At 37.8% G+C, this 23826-nt stretch overlaps 1 long non-coding RNA gene across 1 annotated transcript; it reads right to left on the bottom strand.

Moving 5' to 3' along the window:
* Window positions 1-2292: 2292 nt before the first annotated feature.
* LOC113113963 (uncharacterized) lies at window positions 2293-18635 on the bottom strand. The gene is made up of 2 exons (XR_003293659.1): window positions 16737-18635; window positions 2293-6806 (listed from the first exon to the last, which is right to left on the bottom strand). It is a non-coding gene; the product is annotated as an uncharacterized LOC113113963 (long non-coding RNA).
* Between the last annotated feature and the right edge of the window lie 5191 nt (window positions 18636-23826).

Here is a 23826-nt window from a genome sequence, read left to right as displayed (position 1 = left end):
TCATGGTGTCATGAAATGACATTAGCCTTGTCCGACTGAAATTGTATTTTATATTAAAGCCTAAAACTAATAATTTAAAATCTTATTTATGTATGTTACCCTTTATTTTACTGGCTTTTCTTTCCAGGAGCCACATAACATTAACAAAACTAAACTTTATTATATAACAATATTGTCACCATGGACCATAGTTTACCATGTATTTGCCTTGTCACAGTTTCAAAAGCAATTCGAGCAGTTATGCAGACCAACTGTATAACAGACCAACAAAACTATACGTTTTTAGAAACTGATAATCAGTTTCATAAGAAACAATCCAGATACACTCACAAAGCCATATTAATTGAAATAGAACTAAATATTTAAAGAGAAATGCGAATTGTATTATAGATATTAATAGGCCATTGGCATAAATTGTACAGGCGATTGTATTCATTTACTTTCCAAATCTTAATTGCATCAAACATAACAATAAAAAAGAAATAAATCTTATATTGATTAAAAACAAACAACTAAAAGCATTCCGGTTTGTTTTATAAAGACATTAATTTAAACATTTTCATAACTATTGATACAATATATTAAACAAAAGTAAATATATAATACAAATACATGTAAAACTTTTTTTAAACAATTTGATGTAAACAAAAAAACAAAAAACAAAAAACAAAATCCAAATCTCGTAACGTTCTCTATCCCTATGCATAGGCTACTATATCATAATTTACATTGTTTTCTTTCATCTTTCATTACCATGTCATATAAAAAGTTCCCCCCAAGTTTAGTTAGCTCATTACTGTGTTTCTGTCATCAATATTTAGATGCCCAAATGAAATGTCGTCAGTCTGCACTAATGCAGGTGTCCAGGAGAGTGGTTAGACACGCGCAGGTTGCACAGGTGAGCGGTGGGTGAGCTGCGCTGTGGGAGAGCGCAAGACACGCTTCTTGTTGATACAATAACAAAAGATGACATGGTTATTTTCCACATGCCTTTCATATTGAGACGCATATTTTAACTAAATCAACAACTCGCTGTACTCACATTTCACAATACAGAAAACGTTTCTATAACGCTACAATGACAATAATAAATAAATAAATACAGAAATAAATAAATAAATGAAAATAGAAGAAAGGATAAGAAATATATTTAATATATATTTATTGACATCAGACCCACCTCCCCCCATAAAATAAAAAAGAAAATAGAACGAATAATGATATAATCTATAGTCACTTAGAAAAAAAATTGGTCAATGATTCAGTAGTTGGCACATCTGGATGGAAGGCTAATAGAAACAATAACAGTGTCATTTAATTCAAACCAGCTACGGTAGAGCAACAAAGCAAATATAGGCAACATATATGTGAGCTTAAGCCAAAACCACTATTTTATATATATTGTATAAAATAAAATAAAAAGAAATTAATAAATAAATTAAATTTGAAACAAAACAATACAGTATAAAATCTTCTTATGAAGCTGAGCAGGGAAATAAGATGTCACAAAGGGAGTTCATTAGCAGTCAGAGGAATGGGGTTCTTCACAAGGCAGAGGGGTTAGGTGGAGCAGAATGCTGAAACCTGCTCTCTGGGGGCCTTTACATCAAAGCGGGTGAAATCACACTCCCAGAGAACTTTTAAGCGCTACATTGACAACGGAACTCTTAAAGCCCGAATGTCATTTTTGTCAACCCAAACCGAGAATGGAAAACTGTGACTTTAAACCACCTGAGCGCTGTATGGAAGATCATGCGCGATACCCTGTCGCTTTTACGCATACTCGACGAACAGTAGGTGACACGCCACATCAGTGTCACCTGGTGAAGACTCCCATTTGGATAACGTAGCCAGGTAGATCAAGCGTCAGTCCTGCATCCGCGCACTTGAAATGTGTATACAGTGAGGATAAAGAGATTAAGGAAGGCAAAGCTGAGCATCTTGGTTAAGTGATAGCTCAAAAATGCCCTTTTAACAGTAGGACATCTCGGTGCGCTTAGTAAAAAATGGGAGCATTTGATCTTTTAAAACTGTGAATCTCCAATCCAAAGTTAAAGGTCTTCACGAGTTAATGATCCAAGCAGTATTAAAGTTTTGGAAATAGCTTACAGTTCCCCTGAGTAAAGTTCAACAGGTTCTATCAAATACTCTCAGTAACTTTTCCATGGCGCAATCTGATAGCCTACCCAAAATACTTCTCCTCCTTCACATTTGGATCCTGTTGAGCGATGCGATCTCAGTGCTGTCACTCTCAAGATCAAACTCTGTGATTGCTTTTTTTTTTTTTTTTACACTACTGACATTTTTGTTTCAAGGAAGAGGAAACAAACATGTTGGCGGAGAAAAAAGTAGAGAACAGATAAAATACAGTTGCTTTAAAGATCGAAAAGAATCAAAGAATCATAAAAAAAAACACAATACATTTTACATCAAGGTTAAATTAAAATGTAAATGATGTTGTCAACAATTTTATGTATTTTGTAAATGATATAACAGCTAACACCTAAAGCATACAAACTCCTGGGGAGGGAGTGAACTGTGGCATCACCAATTAGAAATGAACTACACAGAGGGTGAGATGACTGTCATGAGCACCACCCTCCTGAAGTGACAGTGGATGTTAAGACTGTGTGAAAATATAATGGATTTAGGAAAGAAAAAAGCAATTAATTTAAGGTTCTTATGTTTATTATTTGATGTGCAATCATGTTAATTAATAGATGTTAAACGACAGAACCGGTATCTGAATCGGCGGGCTATTATGTTGAATTTTATATAGCCTAAACAAACTATTCATGTGAATAAATCAATAAATCAATAAATATTTTTAAAAAATGAATAGAAGTATCATGGCTACAATGAGGGTAACTTTACAGGAACTTTTACAGGACTCACAAAATATGATTGCATAGGCCACATTTGCGAGAAAAATTATAACAAACACACAGTGGCTTCTATGAAAAACAGGAACACCAAGTACACACACACACACACACACACACACACAATGTAAGTGATGATTTCCTATGTTATTCTATTATGTATTGGTATCTGTTATCCTTCTGTATTTTTTTTATATTTTAAAACACAAATTGTATTTTAAGTTATGTAAGTTGTTATAAAAGTTGATTGTAAGCTATTCTCCTATGTTTTATGTGGTTTTATTTATTATTTTTTCCATTTCATTTGCAAAAATATTTTTGCTTAAAGTATTTAGAATGACATTCTGGCTGTGGGATGGCGATGGAGGTACCAAAATAATTATTCTGAAGGCAGGATAATTATTTTTTTAATTAAATTAGTTTTAACCTAACATTTAAAGCACCCATATCCTATTAGTGTAGCAGACCACACTACTCGACATTATTTTCCACAAATTTTAGAGATATGTTGAACATTCTGGAACTACTTTAGTTATTATTATAAGTAAATGTTGAGACACCCAGCACAAAAAATCACTGATTTACAAAACGTTATTATTGCGTTCTAAAATGTACTTTCGTTGCACATGCAGTCATTATTTTTATATTTTAAACTATTATTGTTGTCTTCTAATCAAATAAAAAATAAGATTAACTTTGATCACTCTGCTGACGCTGAAATATGCTTCTATTAATTAATTTTTAAAAACAGTTTGGTTCATTTCCTGTTGTTGGTGTGAGGTAATGCAGGCACGCTTTGTTGTTCACATCTCCTTTCCTGTCTTTCTCAAACAGTCAAGGTAAGTAACCGGAAATGTCTCTTAAAGTATTTCATTCTTCCTTGTGTGCTTGTAAGGAGTGGGTTTACTTGGTTATAATGTGGCTTTTGCTCTTATTAGGAAAGTACGCGCCTCATCTGTAAATATCTGTAAATTAGCGGCTGTGTTGTTCTCAAAAAGACTGTTAACATTTTGGCCAAAGAGAGAGAAATTTCAATTCCAACTGGTGTATAAACCAACAGATGGGCGTGGAGACGTGCACTTGGAGATGTGACAAGTGATATTTGAATTCGTTACTGACATGATGAATTGAAAAAAAAAAAAGAGATCTCAATAAACTTGTCACTCAGTCTTAGACAGGTCCAGTCAGATTCGAGCTGTTTTCCATAATTGTAAGGCCATATTTCTGATCCACACAGGCTCTGTGGTATTTGGCTTTGCACTCTAGTCACTCAGGGTCTCAAACCTGCATGAAACATGGGCTGCCATAGCAACAGAAAGATGGCCTCTGAAGGCTTAACATTATTCCGCCCTAATAGAAAAATAACAGCGCCAAATCCCGTCCTTAGTGAGGAAGCTTATTTGGTAGAGGCAGGCTCCCACCTGTGAGCCATAGTTGCCACACCACTGTGCAAAGACCAAAGGGAAAAAGCCCTTTTCAAAACGCTGTGGTCGGGGTGGGGTGTGTGCCTGGTTTCTAACCAAGCCACAATCTTTGCAGCTGCAAACAACATTGCTTCAAAATCCCTTAGCTGGCCTGTAAACAAATACAAGATGCCATTTTCAGTGACAGCGACAACCTTGTTAACAACTACTGGTTGTTTTATTTAATTTACCTTGACTGGATTATGTTGGAGAATCCAGCCATTGCACACAGTAACATAGAACCAAGTGATGTAAAATCCTCATGTTTCTATGAATCAGTCTTTTAAAAAAGTATTATTGTTGTGTTAAGAGTGATACTGGCATGCCGTTATATTTTGTGTCTGTTAATTAAACCTATTTCTGAAGCTCATAGACCGAAACAAGTAGAATACGTGTTGTGCTGTCATTGAAACACTTTGCTATTTGTCCTTGTGCCGATCCTGTGCATTTTAAAATTTGAAAGATTAGCAAAGGCGCAACTGCAGTGGAAAACAATATTGTTTTCCCAGAACATTCATAGCATTTCCTTTTGTTGTTGTTTTCTGAAGCCTCTTTGATTTTTCGGGCTGTGATCATCAAGCTCGGCTCTTATTGTGGCTTGATGGTTTGGAATATGCTATGACAGTCATAATGGGCAGCATCAAGGATTTCTTTGGACCACGCACTTCATTCTTGGTGTAATTAAATCTGTACAGTGTACACAGTTGACCAACGAGAGGGCAGCCTCCCCTGCTGATCACCGAAGGGAATCCTACTGAATCTCTCCCAAAGCCTCCTGTTTCAGAGCCTTAAACTGGGCACCTTTCCACATCAAAGCACTCCTGAGCGCTTGCTTCTCAAGGACTCACGTGTTTGGGAAAGAATGGCCTCTACATAGAAACGAACACCGCTGGTCTAATTTGCCTTGCATGGCCCTCCCCATCCCCCTAGTGTATGTGCAGCCTGGGCCTGATCTGACACAGCCGTGGCTATCTGACGAGATCACATGGAGAGTTGCGGGAACTTAAAGGCGAGGAGTTACTCTGCATCCTACCAGGAGCCTCAAAAGGACTGTATTAAAATGCGCTCGATATGCCGGTAAGGGCTTTCAAAGTGCTGCGCACCCTCTAGCCCCGGCAAACTCAAAGGGCATCTGTGAACCCATGGTAAGGGGAATAAGACCCCTATTAATTTAATGAATCCAGGGTATTAGTATGCCTAACCAGTCTCCCATATTTCATCTTTAGTCAAGTTCAGTCCAGCAGTCTAGTAACTTGGGAGTGACAAAGACAGATGGATGTTAGATGAATTTTAAGCTACAAGCACAACGATTTTGCTTGAGAATCTCAGGTGACTGCATTTGTCTGGCAATGCTGATTAAAATGAAAAATAATTAGGACTTTTAAAAAAGCAAAAATGGAGTTTGTGGCAAAGCACTTACAATGGAAGCGATTGGGCCAATTTTTGAAGCATTTAAAAGCACAAATGGAAAGCTTATAGTTCTATAAAAGCACTTAAAATTATAGTTCAGTTAAAACTTGTTTATTATTTTAGCTGTAAAACTATTCAAATCATACTTTTTAAAAGTTGTTTTATGGTTTTATTTTGTTGTGGGAATAAAGTTGTAAAATAGGATATAATTTAGTGTTTTAGTGTATAAGTGTTTTTAAATTATCATGCATATTGTTGATGTCTGTTAAAGCAATGCATATTTTCATGTTTACAAATTAGCCCTATTCACTTTAGTTGTACTGTGAGTGCATAACTTGTAACAATTTTTATTTTTTATTTTCGTAGACTGAGCTTAACTTAACCAAATCTTTCCTTCAGGAAAACCAGAGAAGCACATCTCGTGCCATTGTGAAAGTTTGCCTCAACATTTGACCACACTCAAACCTGCTAATAAATCATTAAAGGATAATGTTTAAGAAATTGGGCCATCAAATTTGCCAAAAGATGATAGACGGGAAGCATATATTTGCATAATTTCACACCCGCTTGGCTGTAAGCTGGGAACATGCTGGTCGTAGTGATAGAACTGTGAATCTTAACCATGTCTCACTGCAACTGGGCTGTGTTAGCTCTGCATCAGACTTGTTTGTGCCAAACAGAGGGAAGCATGATGCGGCGGCTCCTCCCTGAACATCCCGCACCTGAGAGTGGTGGCTGATTTTGTTGTGTTTGTGGTGGCCACATGCAAGATATTAGGCAGATAGTGGAGTTTCGGACCAGGAAGAGGCAGCTGCTGGACCTAATTAAAAGCACAGTAACAGAAACTTTCGTAGCCGCACATCAAAGGTCTCAGACGACGTCCGTCTGCAAGCTCATCTCTGGGGTGTGAGGACCCGATGTGACCGAGAGCAGTTGCATGCTGGGCCACAAGCCTGACCCCTGGTCCAGCAGCTCGGTCGGGGCCAGGCTTACCTGTGCCATGCTGGCGAAAGGTGATGCGCTTCATCTATGTTTGTGCGGCGACTCCGGCCTGGAGTGCAGAGAGACAGAGAGCAGAGGTGAGAGGTCAGCAGGAGAGGGCAAACTTAAGAGAATCACACATGGGGCACATTTACCAAACACTGTCTGGAGGTAACATGCATTTTCAACTGATATCGCTCCTTAGGAGCACATGAAATGTTCACAGTGCCTTTGTACTTGCCCCCCTGACCTCAGTTAAAAGAAAGAAAAAACTGCTGCTTTGATTGACTGCTTGCTTATTTGCCATGATAGTTAATTATCCAGTTCAGTCATTACCAAGACAGAGGGGTTTTAAAATTTCAAAGCCAAAGTATTGTTCACTTGATCTGGAAAATGCACTGAGAGAACATTTTAACACCACTGTAGCTGGAGCGACTCTACATTTTCCTTTTTCTTTTGAAATTAATTAAAGCAGACAGTGAAAGAAGGATGTTCAAAACTAAACAATTAAAATCTCTCCCTCACACCTTTTAATGTATCCATCCTTCAGCGGAACTTCATGTGTGCCTGTCAGGGCAACCATAAACCTGTTATGCATTTATCCATCACTTCAGCCTTATTCTGTAGTGATGTTATCTGAATCAAAGGTGCCGTAAGTCAGCGTTCACTCATAGTGATGTAAATAGTTTGACATTGTCTGCAGCACTGCCTACTTCTGCTTTTGTTGTCAGACATCAAGTGTGGTTTTCCCAAGATTCTTTGTCATTCTGATTTCTATTCAGACTCTTTGGTTTTCCATCATGTAGAGTTGCTTTCATTCAGCTAATAATGTAGTTTGTTACAGCCGTACAGTTTGTAAAAAATGTGAGAAAGTCCTGGATAATGACCAAAACAGCTGGCCCGACCTCTACATTATTATTATTCAGTTAAAATTTGTTTATTATTTTAGCTGTAAAGCTATTCAAATAATATATTTTTAATGGTTTTATTTTGTTGTGGCAATAAAGTTGTAAAATAGGATATAATTTAAAATAGAAAATGTTACTAGGTGTTTTTAAATAGCATCATGCATATTGTTGATGTCTGTTAAAGCAGTGCACATTTTCATGTTTACACATTGGCACTATTCACACAATTTTTATTTTTCATAGACTGAGCTTAACTTAACCAAACCCAATTTTTTTTTCTTAAATAGACACTTTACAATCATTGTGTGCTTTTAAGTTTTCTGACATAGAAAGGGTTGGTAGGTCGGATTTTGGGAGAAGGCATGTGGTTGAAGAAGATCAACACTGCCTGGTACTTAAAATACCTGCTCATGTCAGGGCAACTGTGCATCACCCACTGACCTCTAGGAACATGAACGTTTTCTTCTTCTCTTGTCCTTTTGACCAAAAGCTGTAGAAAATAGATAGAATGATCTATGCGTATTATTTGGAAAGAAGAGCAGCCCATGGCATAGTAGTTTTTGCCTGTTGAGAGGGAATATAAATAACATGTCAGCTGGTCTTCATTTTATAATGGTATCTGCCACCCTGGCCGTCCAGGCCGCGTCTTGTAGAATAGTGTAAGGGCATTTTTGTGGTGGTTGTTCAGCTTTGTGGCACCCTGCTTGGCAGCAGGTTGTGTGGAAGCCTGCTTCAGGCTCCTTCAGCAAGCAGTCATGTGGTTCAATCTCGTTATAGCGATTCTCCACCAGTCTCTGCTTGAGCAGGCCTCCCCGAAGTGTGTCATCAGCAGATGTCTTTATAGAGCAGACTAGTGGCGAATGGAAAGGAGAGGCTTCTTTGGCAATTTTGGTTTGGCAGTGCCTTGTCCCCCTCAGTCTATCGATCCCAGCATTCATTTCAATTTGGTTTTTTGGTCTCCGCTGAAGTCAGAAATACTGCTTGCCTCAGCAGGGCAGACAGAAGAATGTAGTCCAAGACCGAGATTCACTTCGCCTTGTATTTCGCAATCCCGCACCTCTCATGTGGATTAAAAATTAATAATTCATCAGGGTCCTTAACTCCATGCAAAAGGGCTGCTTTAGACTCTGAGGATGGCATCTAAGTCATGATGTCTAAATTTAGCTTTTAGTGCAATTAATTAACCCCACATTAGGAAATTATCATTGATTAAAAACAGCAGTGATTTAATGTTTAACCTCAATAGAACAGGAACATGAGCCGACCCACATTAGAGTGAAGCTCCACGGCCTTTATTTCACTTCTGGCTAGAATAATATATGTAAGTGGTTAGTTTGGCTCGTCTACACCACAAAATGTCTTTGAAAATGATATTTTGCACGATGTGACAAAAGGGACTGTGTAATTTACAATCATTTGTTGTTCAAAGCAGCCAACGGGTAAAATGGTTTGGCAAGTAGATGCGCTCTATGTATTTTTGCATATTTAGTTTTTTTTTTCCTGAACTGAACTGAATTTCTTTTCCCGTGCATAATTTTCATTTTAGGGGGCAACTCTCAGACATTATTGGAACAATTTGTGTGTGTTTTCTATCCATCGGTTATACTCTTCTCTGTTTCAGTGGGAAATAATGATTGGCATATTCACAGATTATTTTTTACAGCATAAATTAGAGTTGTCTAAACGTAGGTGAGATGCAGTTAGTAATATCAATGAAGAACAAAAGTCAAACTAGCCATTGCTTTTTTTCCTTAATGCATGGAGCACAGTTTCTTGCCGTTTTCCTATCTGTTCATTGTGTCTCATTTTACTATATATAAATTGTAAAATCTTCATCAAAATAAAATAAAATTGTTAAATCAATAAAATCATAATACAGAAAAATCACATAAGAAATAAAGATATAAATGCACTGAAGGGGAGGCTGTCTTTCAACGTCACGGCTCTTATTTTGAATCTTAATAGTGGAAATAAACTTTTTAAAAGCACAGTTTTTTTGCATGTTATTTTGAAGTAGGTAATATCGGCCATCTAGATAATCTGCAAGTCACAGTGCTTGTTACGTAAAGTCCTGTTTCAAAGTTTATTATACAACGAACAGACACAAATATTCCAATTCAACTTCTTTTTAAACAAATATCAAAAGTCTCCCGTATAAATAATGAAATAAAAGTGAGATAGAAGTGACCTAAAACAGCATGCCTCTTTATGCTCAAGAGACCCACAGTACAGACATTTTTTTGTTGTGGAAAATATTAAAATAAACATAAAATATAAAAATGCAAAAGCTAAAAAGAATATGGCATTAACAGGAACATCACTAAACTCTCCGCTGTGAATACTGTATTTAGGCCGCCACATTCACAATGAGGGAAAGTGATAATAACCCAAAACAACCTTTTTATTCTGGAGGTGCTTTCACACCTCTACCGAAAACACCTTGATGTGGCACTTTGCATTGTGCTTCACACTACACGGTAATGGCGGCTTCCCCCGGCATTGTGTGTAATGAAGCCATCGCTCGTGACTTTGCGGAGTGAGCAGAGGTCATAGCTGACTCTTCTTTGTTGTTGGGCATGGGTGGGTAGGGGCCGTATCTATTTGATATCAGTAGTACGGGCTCCCAATGCTCATTCAATGTTAATCTTGCATTACCCTGCCGAGCCACTGTAAGGTAGTGCTAACCCTTCCCCCCTCATCAGCCATGTTTGTTTTTGCTGGCACTTCATTATCAAAAGGCTAACTGCTTTACAGCGCCTCCTGCTGCTCCCCCCGGAGGAAACTTGGGCACATTTGGAATTCAGCCCTCAGATTAAAAGGTAATCAGAATGGCCGGTCTCAGCATGTCGAAAAATGTGATCATTCTGTATTTTGTTATTTAACAAAATGGACCGCGGTCAGTCTCTACTGTGATGTTATTTTCTTCAATGTGCTTTATGAATTTGCCGAGATTCATGCTCAAACTTATGCAATTGGTAATCCGAATGTGTTCCCGATGCTTTTTTCTGAAAAGTTACAACGTCCTGTTTTTGAAAATGCAAGCGATTCTCGCTTTGCCCTTTCGGATCGTTTGTGGAAAATGAAGGAATTTCTTCAGGAACGGTCAGACTTTAGATAGGAATCGCCTTTCCTGTAAGTAAATCCTGTAAGTTTGCCTGCATTTCTTTCCAGCCGGTTTTGAGTTTGTCCATGTCGCTTCCAATTAAAGCTGTGTCCGCAGACGAGCGTCGTGGTTTCGGTGGGAGGCTGTGAGCTTCAGGCAGGCTGGAGGTGTTAGGTGAACGGGTGGCTTTAGGGGTCCTGGCCAAGGCTTCTAGTAGCATGAGGTGAATGAACAGAATGCCTGTGCCCACCATGTGTGACCACTAATGAAGATGCTCCCAGACAGGACCCTGTCACCCTAGTAACAAGATGTCTCCATAAACAAGCTGCAGGACATTGGCAGGGCACTTCCTGGTTTTATAATGTGACCTGCTTTTCTGCAAAGGCAGATCATCACAGGCCTGACTCAGGGGATGTGAGCAAATTTATAAGTCGTAGAAAAACGTAGAAAAAATATAACCCTTTTTTGTTGTCCGTAGATGTAGTTTGCCCAAATATCCCACCCTCTTTTACAGTGCCGGTTACCTTTCCTCTGACGTTAGCCCTTGTCCTAATTTGCCATTGTCCTTGATTGCTTTAAACATTGCTTGAACCTGTTTTCTGAAATCACGTCTCATTAGTATAGAGCCATAAACCTGCATGTCAGTGGTCCACATGCCTCTTCCTGCAAGGGGGCTTTAACATCTTCCCCTCAGCCAGTTTACACTCAGACTTGTCACCTGCTAAACACAAAGTGCTTGACAACTGAGAACCATGGGAGATGCGTTTTTTGACAAATCTAACAGATAAATCATAGCATCTGCTGTGAGGAAATATGGTAATAGAGTTAAGATGGCTGAATAGTTTGTGGAGTTGCCAACACATTTTGCCTTTAATTTTAGTGACACTTGCAAAAAAATATATGATCATATATTATCTGAAATATTCTTCTCAATGTGGTTTACTGTTTAATTCTTTAATTTAGCTTTCAGTATGCGAGTATACATACTTTCCATAGAGGGAGGTCTACCGATGCCATGTTCATATTTTTCTCTTCCATTTCCTGTTTGATTTAGTTTAATATCATTTTAACAGAAATACAGCAATGTTCTTTGTTTTTCAGTGATATAAAACATAAAAACATAACTTTTTTAATTGAACGGCACAATACCTTTAATCTCTAGCTTTTTTTTTTATTGATATCTTGTTTCCTTAAGTCATATTTGAACAAAAAAAGTCGCTATACAATAAATTATTATTGAACTGTAATTTTGCACTTTTGTTATTCATAAGCGTTCAAGTTCTGTTCCTTGAAACAGTGCTCACATTTTAAATGACTGATTTTATGAAAATTGTGTAAACAGTCAGCTAACATTATATATTTGTTGAATGACTACCGTATATTAGTTTTTGTTTTCAAAACAAACAAATGTACTTTTAAAAAAAAAAAATAGAAAAAACACAAAACATAATATGCCATGTTTTATTACATTATAAATTATGTGATATAATGAAATACATAAACACACCGCAAATTAATGTATAAGATACACAATGTACACAATTATAGAGTCGCAACCACATCATAACATTTGTTTTTGTCTGAAAATAATGAACGTTTTTTTTTATTATTATATTCAAAGAGAATGTATTATTTTATTCTGTAAATGCCATTAGTTAATTGAGGGTGTGTTTATTGCACTGATGAAAAATTATAAACCTGCCGACGAGGTCATTTAAAATAGTTTTTAAAATAATAATCTGTAATGATTTGAATTTGTTAAAATCACTCTTGATTTACAGCAAGATTTAACGGATCTTTTTCGGAAAATGTTAATGTTCAATAAACCTTTATTTGAACATTTATTTAAATAGGAAATTACTACAAAATTTAGCAGCTATTTAGGAAAAACATAATTTGTAAAATGTTGAATGTTGTCAAGTATTTGAAAGTTTCAAAGACAATTACATTTAAAAGATTACTGCGTACTAATACAATTGCAAACAGCATTAAAGTGCATTATAATGTGGAAAAAAAGCAAGTGGTATATTTTTTTATTTATTTTTTTGTAAAAAGAGATGATTGATTAACTAGCTGCAAAATGCTGTAAACCGCATAACATACACACCTTTATCTCCTGAATTAATACAATAAATTCTAATAAAGTTCTTCAGTGAGACTGCATGACATAGGGTTATATTTAACCTAAATCCATTTACTTGTTAACATAATACTTTTTTAAGACTCTTTCATGTTGTTTAAAATTTGAATGTTATATTATATTATATATATTCAAATTGTATTAGTTCTAATACTTGAAAAGCTTTACAATGCATGACTTGAAAGTTTTTCTCGCATATTTTCTCATTTTTAATTAGTGCAAAGTTTGTTGTTTGTATTACAGACAGTTGAAACTATGGAAGCATAGAAGCGTTTTGATTAAACAATGAGTGTTTGAAAACCAACAAAAAAGCCGGTAATGCATTCTCAGCTTATTTTGCATTTTTGATTTCTCCATCTGTTTCAGAGGACTTTTTTTGTCGCATTTCTTGTATTGTTTATCTTGCTGGTAAAGTTTACCCGCAGCATCAAAAGCTGTCTCGGGTCATTAGGTATTTCATGGCAGAATCTAATTGGCAAAACTTTCTTTCATTTCCAGTGAGGCTTTTTACTTCTTCAAGGAGAGTGGTCATGAATGGTTTATACTGAGTCATAAACGAATCATAGTTAATGATAGGAGGGAATCGACAGAGGCGCAGGCCTGATCAAAACTGCTCTCTTATTCAGATGGTTCCTCTGTGTAAGAAGGGAAACACTAGGAGAATGCTGAATGAAAGCATACCATCTGTTTTTCACATGTTCCTCAGTGTTGGAGACATCAGACTCTGTCATCAGCTCATTTTACACTTCTTTACTGAGTGCCACTCAGACTCCATCTCTTTTAATTGATATTTACAGTCATCTGTTCATTTGCATCATTTTATGGCACACCAGTAGATTTGCACTATTTAGCAAAATGCCAAACTCTCATCTGCTAAAAGTACAAATTGTGTATGTGCATTTATAATTATTAAGTTTACGCACTGTGTGGGCTGTAGTACCGTATGTATATGTTTATGTATTTATATATAATGAATTATATTTATTTATTAAATATATATATTTAGATACGAGTGTACATTGCAAAAAAAGTTTTTATAGATAAAAAGTTGTTGGAAGAAAAAGTTAATATGATGCACTTTCAATATTTCTGCAATGCTACACTTTATCCATTTTTATATATACATTCATCCGTTTTAGATTTTTCATTAAATGTCTCTTTCAGTCCATAAATTCCAGCCAGGACAATATAAGATTTCAACAAATTATTGACAACGCAATTTCACTTCACTTTCTCAGTTTTCATTTTTACTTATGTTTTTTATTTTATTTGAAGTAGTCTATTTTATTTTGTTTCCTAAGAAAACATCTTGCAAAATCCAAAATATAATATGCGCTATTTTTATACAGACACTTGTAGACTTCAACACTTAAGACTAACCTCAATAACAACATTCTACAAACGTTGCATAAAAATGCGCTCGGAATGTCACCGCACAATAAATAAACATCAGTGATGACAAAAACAACAACAGCAATAGCATAGTCAGCAAACAACAACCCTATAAGTGTAACCGCAAAATTGATCCTGGCTGCAGTGCATGCTGGGAACTTGTGAACCTTTAAGAAATCAGCTGCTTTCTATGTAATGAAAGCAATTTAAATAGTTGTAATTTGACAGGATATTTATGTGGTTTTATGTAGGCTCAAATACATTTCTGACTAGGCCTACCTATAAAATATGAATTAAAATAATGAGAACTACATTATCTGTTTGTAGTGTTTGGAATGGGTCCCTTCTCTGTCCGCTCATGAAAAAGTCTAAAAGCAAACAGTGAGTTCTTACTATTCTGCCGTGCCCATTTCTCCAGTCAAACTCTCCGAACCTCGGAGATTAGGAAAGTCATTCCAAATAAAAAATAAAAATAAACTCTCACATGATCCCAAAGTCAACATTACACACAGAGAAAAAGGATGATGGGATAAAGGCCTTTTCCCTTCTTTTTATAAAATCTTTAAAGAAAAAAAAAATCAAAGAGACTCCTATATGAGGTTGTCATATCTTACAAACTAATAGGTCTTAATGAAAGTAACTTTTTTTTTGTGTAAAAGATTGAATTTCTCCACAATGTCCCTCTAGCCTTAAAGACATGCTCCATACTGTATATGTGCTATTCTCAAAGAGGAGTGATGCAACAGCATATGTGCATGGTTTAAATCAACTCTCATATTTTTTCCCCCTTTTGGTGTGATTTATCCAAACAAAGGTGGAGAAACAAAATTCATATGGATCTCTTTAGAAGCGCGCGAGAAGGAAAGGAAATAGTTGCATAAACATAAAACTGAGCTGTGTTAAGATGCACAAAAAGGGGCAAAGTTTTAGTTACAAAATGGGGCAAGTTAATACCGAGGAGTGTTACATCACCAAGCTTTTTCCTCTCAACAAAACAAGGTACCCAAACTGTGGGTGGGGTATGTGGGTGTGTGTGTCTGCGGGAAATAACATCCTGGCTGTGGATAATTCAAGAAAGAAATGATAGATCTTCATGTCATTATGTAGAAAACCACAATCTATTCATATCTGTGTGCGATTACTCATGCGATGGGAAATGCGATTTGCGCTGCATTACCACAAATATCATATCACTTACAACTCTCGCTCACTACTGCACAAAGAGGCAGCCATTTTGTCTGGCTCTCTCTGAATGTGCCTCCATTCTCACTGAATGACACCTAGACCATCATTTTATACAATGTTTATGATGCCACATCAAATGCCCATGTCACATGTTCTCGTTTTGTCTGGCCCTGACCGAAAATGCACATTTTGAGGTAGTGCCTATGATTCTCTTCTTCCGCTCAGAAAGCTCCAGACACTATTGAGTAGTAGCTACGCCACATGCCTCCCTTCTTTTCTTTCTTTTTCACGCACACACATAACACACAAATGCACCAAAGCACCCAACATGGGACAAGATGAGGCTCATTGAAGAGCCAATCTCACACCTGCTCCCCCACCCACCGTGTCCACACACACACACACACTTACACTCGCTCTCACACTGAGCTTGTTGTCCAGAGGTGACTTTATCCTGAATTGACAAAGTCAGCCAGAAGAGAAAATCTAGTTTGGACTGAAAAGGTAAAGTGAATAACTAGCAAGTGACACCGCAGATGATGTATTAATCAAATGTTGATATAATCTTTCTTTGCTTCATTAGCCTTTCAATCAAGTACAAAATTAATTTCATCCAATCTGAAGATGGCAAACAGCTAAGGAATTCTGTGTGAGCACCCGCATGGTTTAAAACACTCTGAAAGAGTGCTTTAACATAATTTGCTACTTTTGCAATTAAAGGCTTTAGAACTCTTTGAAGATGTATAATGTCCTTAATTAATAATAGATCTCCCAAATCACATAGCCTTTTTAACATCTCCACATCTCAGGAATATTTTAACGGAATCGATACATTTTTAATTTTTTCTTGACAGGCCGGGTCAGTGCTGAAGTTTTGTAAGTATATTTTCACAGGAGAACACAGGATCCGTATGACCAACTATTTCTGCCAACACAGCAACTTGAAAATCCATCATCTGCAACTCATGATCACCCTGGAACGATGGCGGGTAATGTAATCCCCCTCAAAAAAACACTTCTTTCAAGCTGAGCTGTGGATATTGTTGAGCGTAGAAGGCTTCATTTTTATTTTTTAACATGGATGCATTTATTTATTTGAACTTCAATTTAGCCATAGTCCATTTTCAGCACATGCACCTTCGGCCTCACCAGAGTGCAACAACATCAACTCACAATAACCTGATCTATCAATCACAACACGGCCTAGTAAAGATTTATATGACCGCAAGAACACTTGCACACCTTACTGCACACATGTAGATAAACACTCACCTTATTCATGTTCTTTATACACCTCCTGCATAATGACGGTTTATGATGTGTAGCTTGGAGCTTGCTGGACCAGATCTATTTTCTTCTTAATCTTGTGCAACTTCTAGCAGTCTGACTCAAAGTCTCAGCCCAACTAGGAGTGTAAGGCACGGAGCTGTACTCCATAAATCTGCACAGGCCAGGCCTTCACTGGTCAGGAACGCCATGGGAGTGTCAGGCTGCTCTCCGCTGGGGTTTTGGGGCAGGATTATGGATTGAGACACACAGCTGAGAGGCTAAACTTACACTTTTCATTCCAGCTTCAAGGGGGTCTCGATACTTCCTAGAAGCCAGATTCCAGGCCTTTCATTTTACCCCTGCAATGAATGGACCATTAAGTACTGATTTTTTTTTTTCTGGGTTCGTTTATGATGTGAAGTTGAAAATTTAATTTGCCCTGAGAAATAAAACTAAAAACAACAATGGCTGCTTTTTTTTTTTTTTTAGAAAAATTTGGGTTGTGCAATAGGACAGAATGAAGGAGGCACACATGGCATGCTTCAAACGCCTTATTCGCCTATGTAAAGAGAGAGCAGTATGCCCCCTTCTGGCTCTCTTCTTTTCTCTGTTGTCCTTTCTTCTTGCTCTTTTTCCCCCCCTTCCGTATTTTGAAATGTGAGTTATCTTTTGATCTGCTCTGACTGAGCAAGGGTCTTAGGATTTGTGAGAGTGACTGCCGACTGATTTGGAGGGACAAAAAATCTCCATAATAAGATGTTCGCAGCAAATGGGGGTCCAATAAACACCCCTTGTCTTCTTGGTTCCCTCGCTCCCCACAAAACGCTCTAGATCCTCTGCACTGCTCTGTAATCTTTGTGAACTGTCTTCTCCTTTGCCCTTACAGAGCTCTGGAAATGTGACGGTGCATCTTAAGAGGGCCACCTCAATATTGATATGGCTCACTTATTTTCCAGCTGAATGGAAATGAAGACTTTCTCTGAGGACCTGTTTCATCTTGCGGTAAATCTGGGGCACAAAGAATATTCTCAGTCACGGTGTTTGCGTTTTTTACTACTGTTGTGCCAAAAGTGTGCTACACTGGGATTGCGGCCTGTGAATGCCTTCCGAATTGATAGATGCTATGAAACCAGACACCTCCGATCTATTCCTGTGGACCATACCAACCGAGACGCTTTCACTCGTTTCTGTAAGACAAACTATTACCTGATTAGCTGTGCCAAATAAACCCATCATCCTCGGATTGTGCATGTAGAGGAGGACAGTTGTGAGGCCACCTTCTCGCTAGCTTACTGTCCCCTTGCCCAGCACCCGGTGCCACAGACTTGAGCCGGCATTGGCACTGACGCCAGTCTGTGGTCTAATGTGCCAATACTGGTGAGGGACTGGGAAGAAGAAAGAGACAGAAAGACTACTGGTGGTTTCAGCATGCCCAGGCCGGGTGTGGGTAATTACGGCGGGGAGAAGCCGATTAGCCTAGACCCGAGCAGCACAGCGAGGGGGACGGGCCCACACCCAGCAGGGAGGGGAGTCTTGCCACAGCGAAGACCAATCAAGTGTAAAGCCCAGTGCAGACCCCCGGCCCTCAATTCAGTGGGAAAAGGCTTGGCTGGCGGTTCAGAGCACCGCAACTTTCACGGATTAGTTGAGACTCTATTCTGGCGGCTGAAAGGGGAACACAGCACGAGAGCGGGGCTTCAATGTGCGCGCTTGGGCTTGCACAAACACACACGCACACACACACACACACAGACAAAACCTCTCAACAGCTGGGGAGAGGGCTGAAGCCTGCACCATGTCACCATGGCAACGGCATATCTCACATTTGAGTCAAAATAAAGACACTTTGGGCTGGAATTGGAATATTTATTCCCCACCTCTAATGTAGCACGTTAGCTCTCCTCATTTACACTGAGATTGTCATGCCTCCGACTAGCAAACAATGCTCGGAAAACCTTTTTTAATGCTTTTTTTGTTTACCCCCCCCCCCCCCATCGAAGCATAAATTGAAACTTTATGCTCAAATCCCCAGAAGATTTGCGTGCATCTAAAAAAACGGTCCCAAAGTATAATAATTTTAATCGCAAAACACAATCGATCATCTTTTTCACAGTTGTTTTGTGTCAAGCACTATGAAAGCGGATAAGGCATTTACGCTCGCAGATCTAATACTAGCTGCTCAATGATTACAAGTTACAGCCTTTTGTGAGCTTTCAAGGCTCATTTTATTTCAGATTAGCCTCTCACTATCTATCTGATACCTATCATTTCATTACTATGTTGGAGAAAAAACTCATACAGCTTGCCACTTCTTTGGTAAGCAGTCCAAAAAAGCGCATTCTTTTTGTGTAAAAATATCACCGCTTTGTTAATGGACAGAAGATACACGCTTGCTCACAGACACACACACTCACACATGTCCAGTTTATCACACAATACCCATAATCATTCCATTACCCATCTGCCAGGCACAAATTGAAGCAGTGCACTTGTTATTATTCGCATTTATTTATTTATTTATTTTCTTTTAGCTAAAATTGGTGACAGTGCATTTTGTTGGAACAATTTACATTCTATTCCGAGTTATTTTACCGGCTGAATGGCTATCAATCTGCCATTTTTAATAGCACCAAGATGCAGAGGTGTAATGGACATATGTGCAGAGATGGAAAGATAACACCATTATCAGAGCAGCTCCTCTCACTCCCAGCCAAGATAATACCTAATTGGACTTATTATCTAGATTCGCTTAAGTTGTTTGTACCTGTTATCATGGAAGGTGACATGCAATTACATTTTCAGCTACTGCAATGCCATAGATGCAGAATAAAGCATTTTATGTATTTTAAAAAAGGGTGTTTGAGTTTGTAACCGGTGGTTTTTACTAGATGCTTTTTTTTTATGCAGCTGTTTTAAAGCACAGTTTGGGGTTCATTTTATTTTGGGGGCCGGGTGGTGTTGGTAAGTTTATTTATGAGTGCTTGCGCTCTCTCTCTTCCTCATTCTGTGTAATGGCCGTTCTTCAGCAGGCTGCAGATTGAAATCTGGTATTCTGTGAGATGAGATGATATGAGGAGAGGCCCCCACAAGCTTCCAGGGGGCTCTTCTTGCTCTCTGTCCTATCATGTGCACTGCTCTCTGTGTGCACTGCTTATTGCATATGGACTTTGAAGTCTCGCTGTTCTCTCTCTCCCCGTCTCTTTATCTCTCTCTCTCTCCCTTTCTCTTTTCTCTTTCCCTCTTTTCTTTCCGCTCTGGGTTGCTTTTGAAGCATTTGCGTTCTATGAATGGTTTTCTTTAACGCCTGCTTCCCCATGCCTCTCTTTTCTCTCTGTAAAACAGTGAGTCTTTTTCCTTTCAAACAACGTCGATAAATTACAACTTGTCAAGTGTCATTTCCCTTGTTTACTGCCATTTTGGGCATCTTTTCCCTCCTGGTCCTCCCAGCGTTTCACATTTAATTGCGTCAGTAATACTCGTGGAGTTCACCAGTGTGGCACGTTCTGCGCTCTGCCTTTATGGCAGTGGGACGGAAACTATTAAAATATTTTCCAGGCTTCAGGAGTTTTATTTGTGTAATTTGTGTGTGTATACCCCACTGTGTTACCACCAACTACGACAGATATAACAGAGTTAATGTAAAAAAAGCAAAAAAGAAGAAAAAAAATGACAGTGTGCATGAAAAAAGTACCACAAAGTTGTTTCTTAGGAGCCCCTGTTGTAGCTCTCCTATGCAAACGGCCTAATTTATTACATGTCAGCAAAAGCCAACAACCTTTTATTACCCAACAGTAATTTCCCATATGTTGAGTGTTTATCACCACTCAGGGAACAGAGTAGTAGGAAGTGTAGAACTGGTGGTTCACTGCAGATATGAGGTCTTAAATAAAGCTAAAGCTTCACATAGAGAGATCGTCTGAATAACCATGCCACTTTCTGTATCACTAATGTACTGTATCTGAATTTTAAGTCAATATCAGCCGTAGAAAGAAGCTGAGCTGTAAATTTGACCATTGTTCCTGGCAGCCAGCCTCCTACTCTGTGTTACTTCAGTTTTTCTTGGTCTCCTTCTTCTCAAAGAATCAAATTATTTGACCAAATTATTTGATAAGTAACTGCGGGATAATGTACAGTCAGTCGTTAGTGCAAAATACATATAAAAGTATTTTAATATAAAAAGTCTTTCAAAATACAAAAAAAACAAAAAAACAATTAAATATAATCTTTTTGCAAAGCTCAAAGTGAATATACATTATTGTACTGAACGTTCTCATGTTGTGCTGTCATTTAAAAATGGATTGAATTGATTTCAGTTTTTACTGTTTTATTTTTAGTTTATTTATGAATAGTAATGTAGTAATCTTAATAATGGTCAGCACAATTATTTATATTGGCCATATGTTTAATATCTAGAGTTCAACCAAACGTTATTGTCTTATGCTATGACATTTCACAGGGAATCTTGTTCATAATAGGGTCACACCTTCTGTGTTCCCTTGTTTGATTGATTCAACAGTTGTAGAAAAGTGATAGGGTCGCACATTTTTTAAATTCACGAATGCCACTTCAGAACGTTTTTCACTGAGATTTTCATAGCCTAGAACTATGATTTGTGTGCGAAATCTACTTAAAGCCAAAGTGCTGGAATGACTCAAGTGTTTCGTGGGTGGCACAAACTGAAAAGTATTTGAGTCATCCTCTGTTTGGTGGTACACGGGTCTAACCGAAGCACTATAAACATGTCCACAGTATGCTGTCCATAGTAGTGGATTTGAGAATGGAGTTAAGGGGGTACGAAAGAGTGTGATGCAAGCTGAGGAGAACAGAAAGCCCTTCTCGGCTATTGTTGGAGAATCCCACAGAGATAATCGATCGGCCAGCCACAGGTAGGCAGTCTGTAGATCATCGATGTGAACTGGCAAACATCGACTGACTGCAAAACACCTTACCAGAACAGCACACTCACATACACACACACACACACACACAGAACGCAGATATAAATTCATACACACACTCTTATATTAACCTTACTGTTTACCAACCAGAGAGAGAAATGCTTATAGAAAAAGACATTCTTTTCGACTCAGAAAATAGTTTTTGAAAGGAATAAAAAAAAGAACAGGGCATTTCTTTTCCCCGCCGGAGTTGATTTGCTACCTCATTAGGCCACAAAATGGTATCAGATCCGTCCATCATGCTCGCAGCATCCAGCAGCGGTTGATCTCTTGTGAGACTCCACAGTCCATTTCATTCAAATCCCCCCTCTCGCTGAACAACATGTTCTCGCTCTGTCTTTCGGTCTCTGGCCATGTACAGTAACTGCCGCTGAGCGTGTGCCAACTGTGTTTGATCAGATGTCACAAAGCATGACTGAAACGCATGGGAACAAAGTCATTAAGACTCCAGCTCTCATATACCAGGGCAAGTGGAAGTCTGAATCATCAGGTCCTGCTTTGAGCGCTACAGCGATACTGCAGCTCCTTATTCATAAAGAAATAGGTTAAGCCTTGATGTTTAAGTCAGAGGCGGCAAGTAAATCTCTTAAAATCTTTTTATGCTTGTTAGACAAAAGGATCTAGCTTTGGGAACACATCTTTTAGTTTGTCATAGCGGAGTCTAAGTCCAGTGTTTTTTGTGCCAGATTTTTCTACAGTTTTTGTTCTCGCGTAAGAATTCTGTTGATATAATTTCTGGTAGCTTTACTGACATAAGGCATATATTAGTGAAATTCAAACCGAATGCCTGTGGTGTGATGTCAAAAGGATTTTGTTCCCTAATGAGTGTCTGTTGTTCTTCCTTAAACCTTAAGGGAAATGATCAGTCCTTACATGCAAGTAGATATTTTTTTTTCATAATTACTCATGCAGCCTTCTGTTATACATAATTGGGCTTGTGACATCACTGAATTCAATGATGAACTGCCTTTAACTGTCATTTTGCATTATTGACATGTTTTCCTAATGTATGTTGTTCAGTTGCTTTGACGCAAAGTATTTTGTTTAAAGCGCTATATAAATAAAGGTATATTATATGTTCATAGGCAGCCAGTGTGTTTTGCAGTACTGTAGGCGATCAGGTTGTATTAGTTAGGTGTGGAGAGGAGTCACAGTCTGACCAGCAGCATGGGGGAGTTTTACTGGACCTCCAAAATGAAACAAACAGGCTTTATTTGCTCTTTCCTACTGAGACACAGGGAAATTATTAGCCACAAAGTGCTGCAATAAGAAATTGATTTTCCAGGCCTGATGAATCCAGCATTTTCCAGCTGAGGCTGCTTCTCCTGGGCAGCAGCGAGCAGGAGGGACTGGAAATTGGGTCCTTTAAAAAGCCCTACCTTTCACTGATGGCTTCATGACAATCATTTCGTCATATATTGATGTTAACTGTTTCCAAATCAGACATGAAGATCTCAGGCTTTTTGGTTAAGTGTTTATCTAGCTTGAGAAGATGTTGAGAGAGGGTAAAGCACTCGTCGTGGGACTGCTGAATGGTTAAGTCTTGTTTCAGTAGTAAGAGCTTCGTAATTATACTACTTTCCTGAGATATTATTGCAGACTCCTTTCATGTCTTAATTACAACACAGTGAGATCTGAAAGTTCAGTTGAAGCTTTTTCATGAGACCAAAACAGAGTAAAATATTTTTAACTTTGTTTTTACAGTTGTGCTTATTAATATGCATTTCCTGAATTTCTCAGCCATATTTGCTTCTGTACTGTATTCTTTCAAAGTGCTATTGGTTAAGCCAAAATTGGTGTGTCAGGATAGTGAATTACACACTTTAGTTTTAAGAGGGTAAACTCTTATTAGGAATATATAATATATTGGTTAACAGAAGATATTGGATATATTTCTTTCTGTATTTTTCAAACGTTACTTTTTATTTCCATTAAAATTGAGATTTAGGCCTAAACCTCAAACATCTTATTAAAAAATGTTGTCTTGATCAAATCTAAAAAGAAATATAGATTTACATGCATTTTAATATTGTGATACCTTAATTCTCTCGCTTTTTTTTTTTCTTTTTTAGATTTTAACGTTTTATTTATATTTATTTGCTGTTTATTTAGAGAAGATATTATATAATTCATAT

This window comes from Carassius auratus, chromosome 14, assembly GCF_003368295.1.
Source record: "Carassius auratus strain Wakin chromosome 14, ASM336829v1, whole genome shotgun sequence".
Classification (NCBI taxonomy): Eukaryota; Metazoa; Chordata; class Actinopteri; order Cypriniformes; family Cyprinidae; genus Carassius; species Carassius auratus.
The sequence above is the reverse complement of the archived record's forward strand: the minus strand, read 5'-3'. Positions and strand labels throughout refer to the sequence as shown.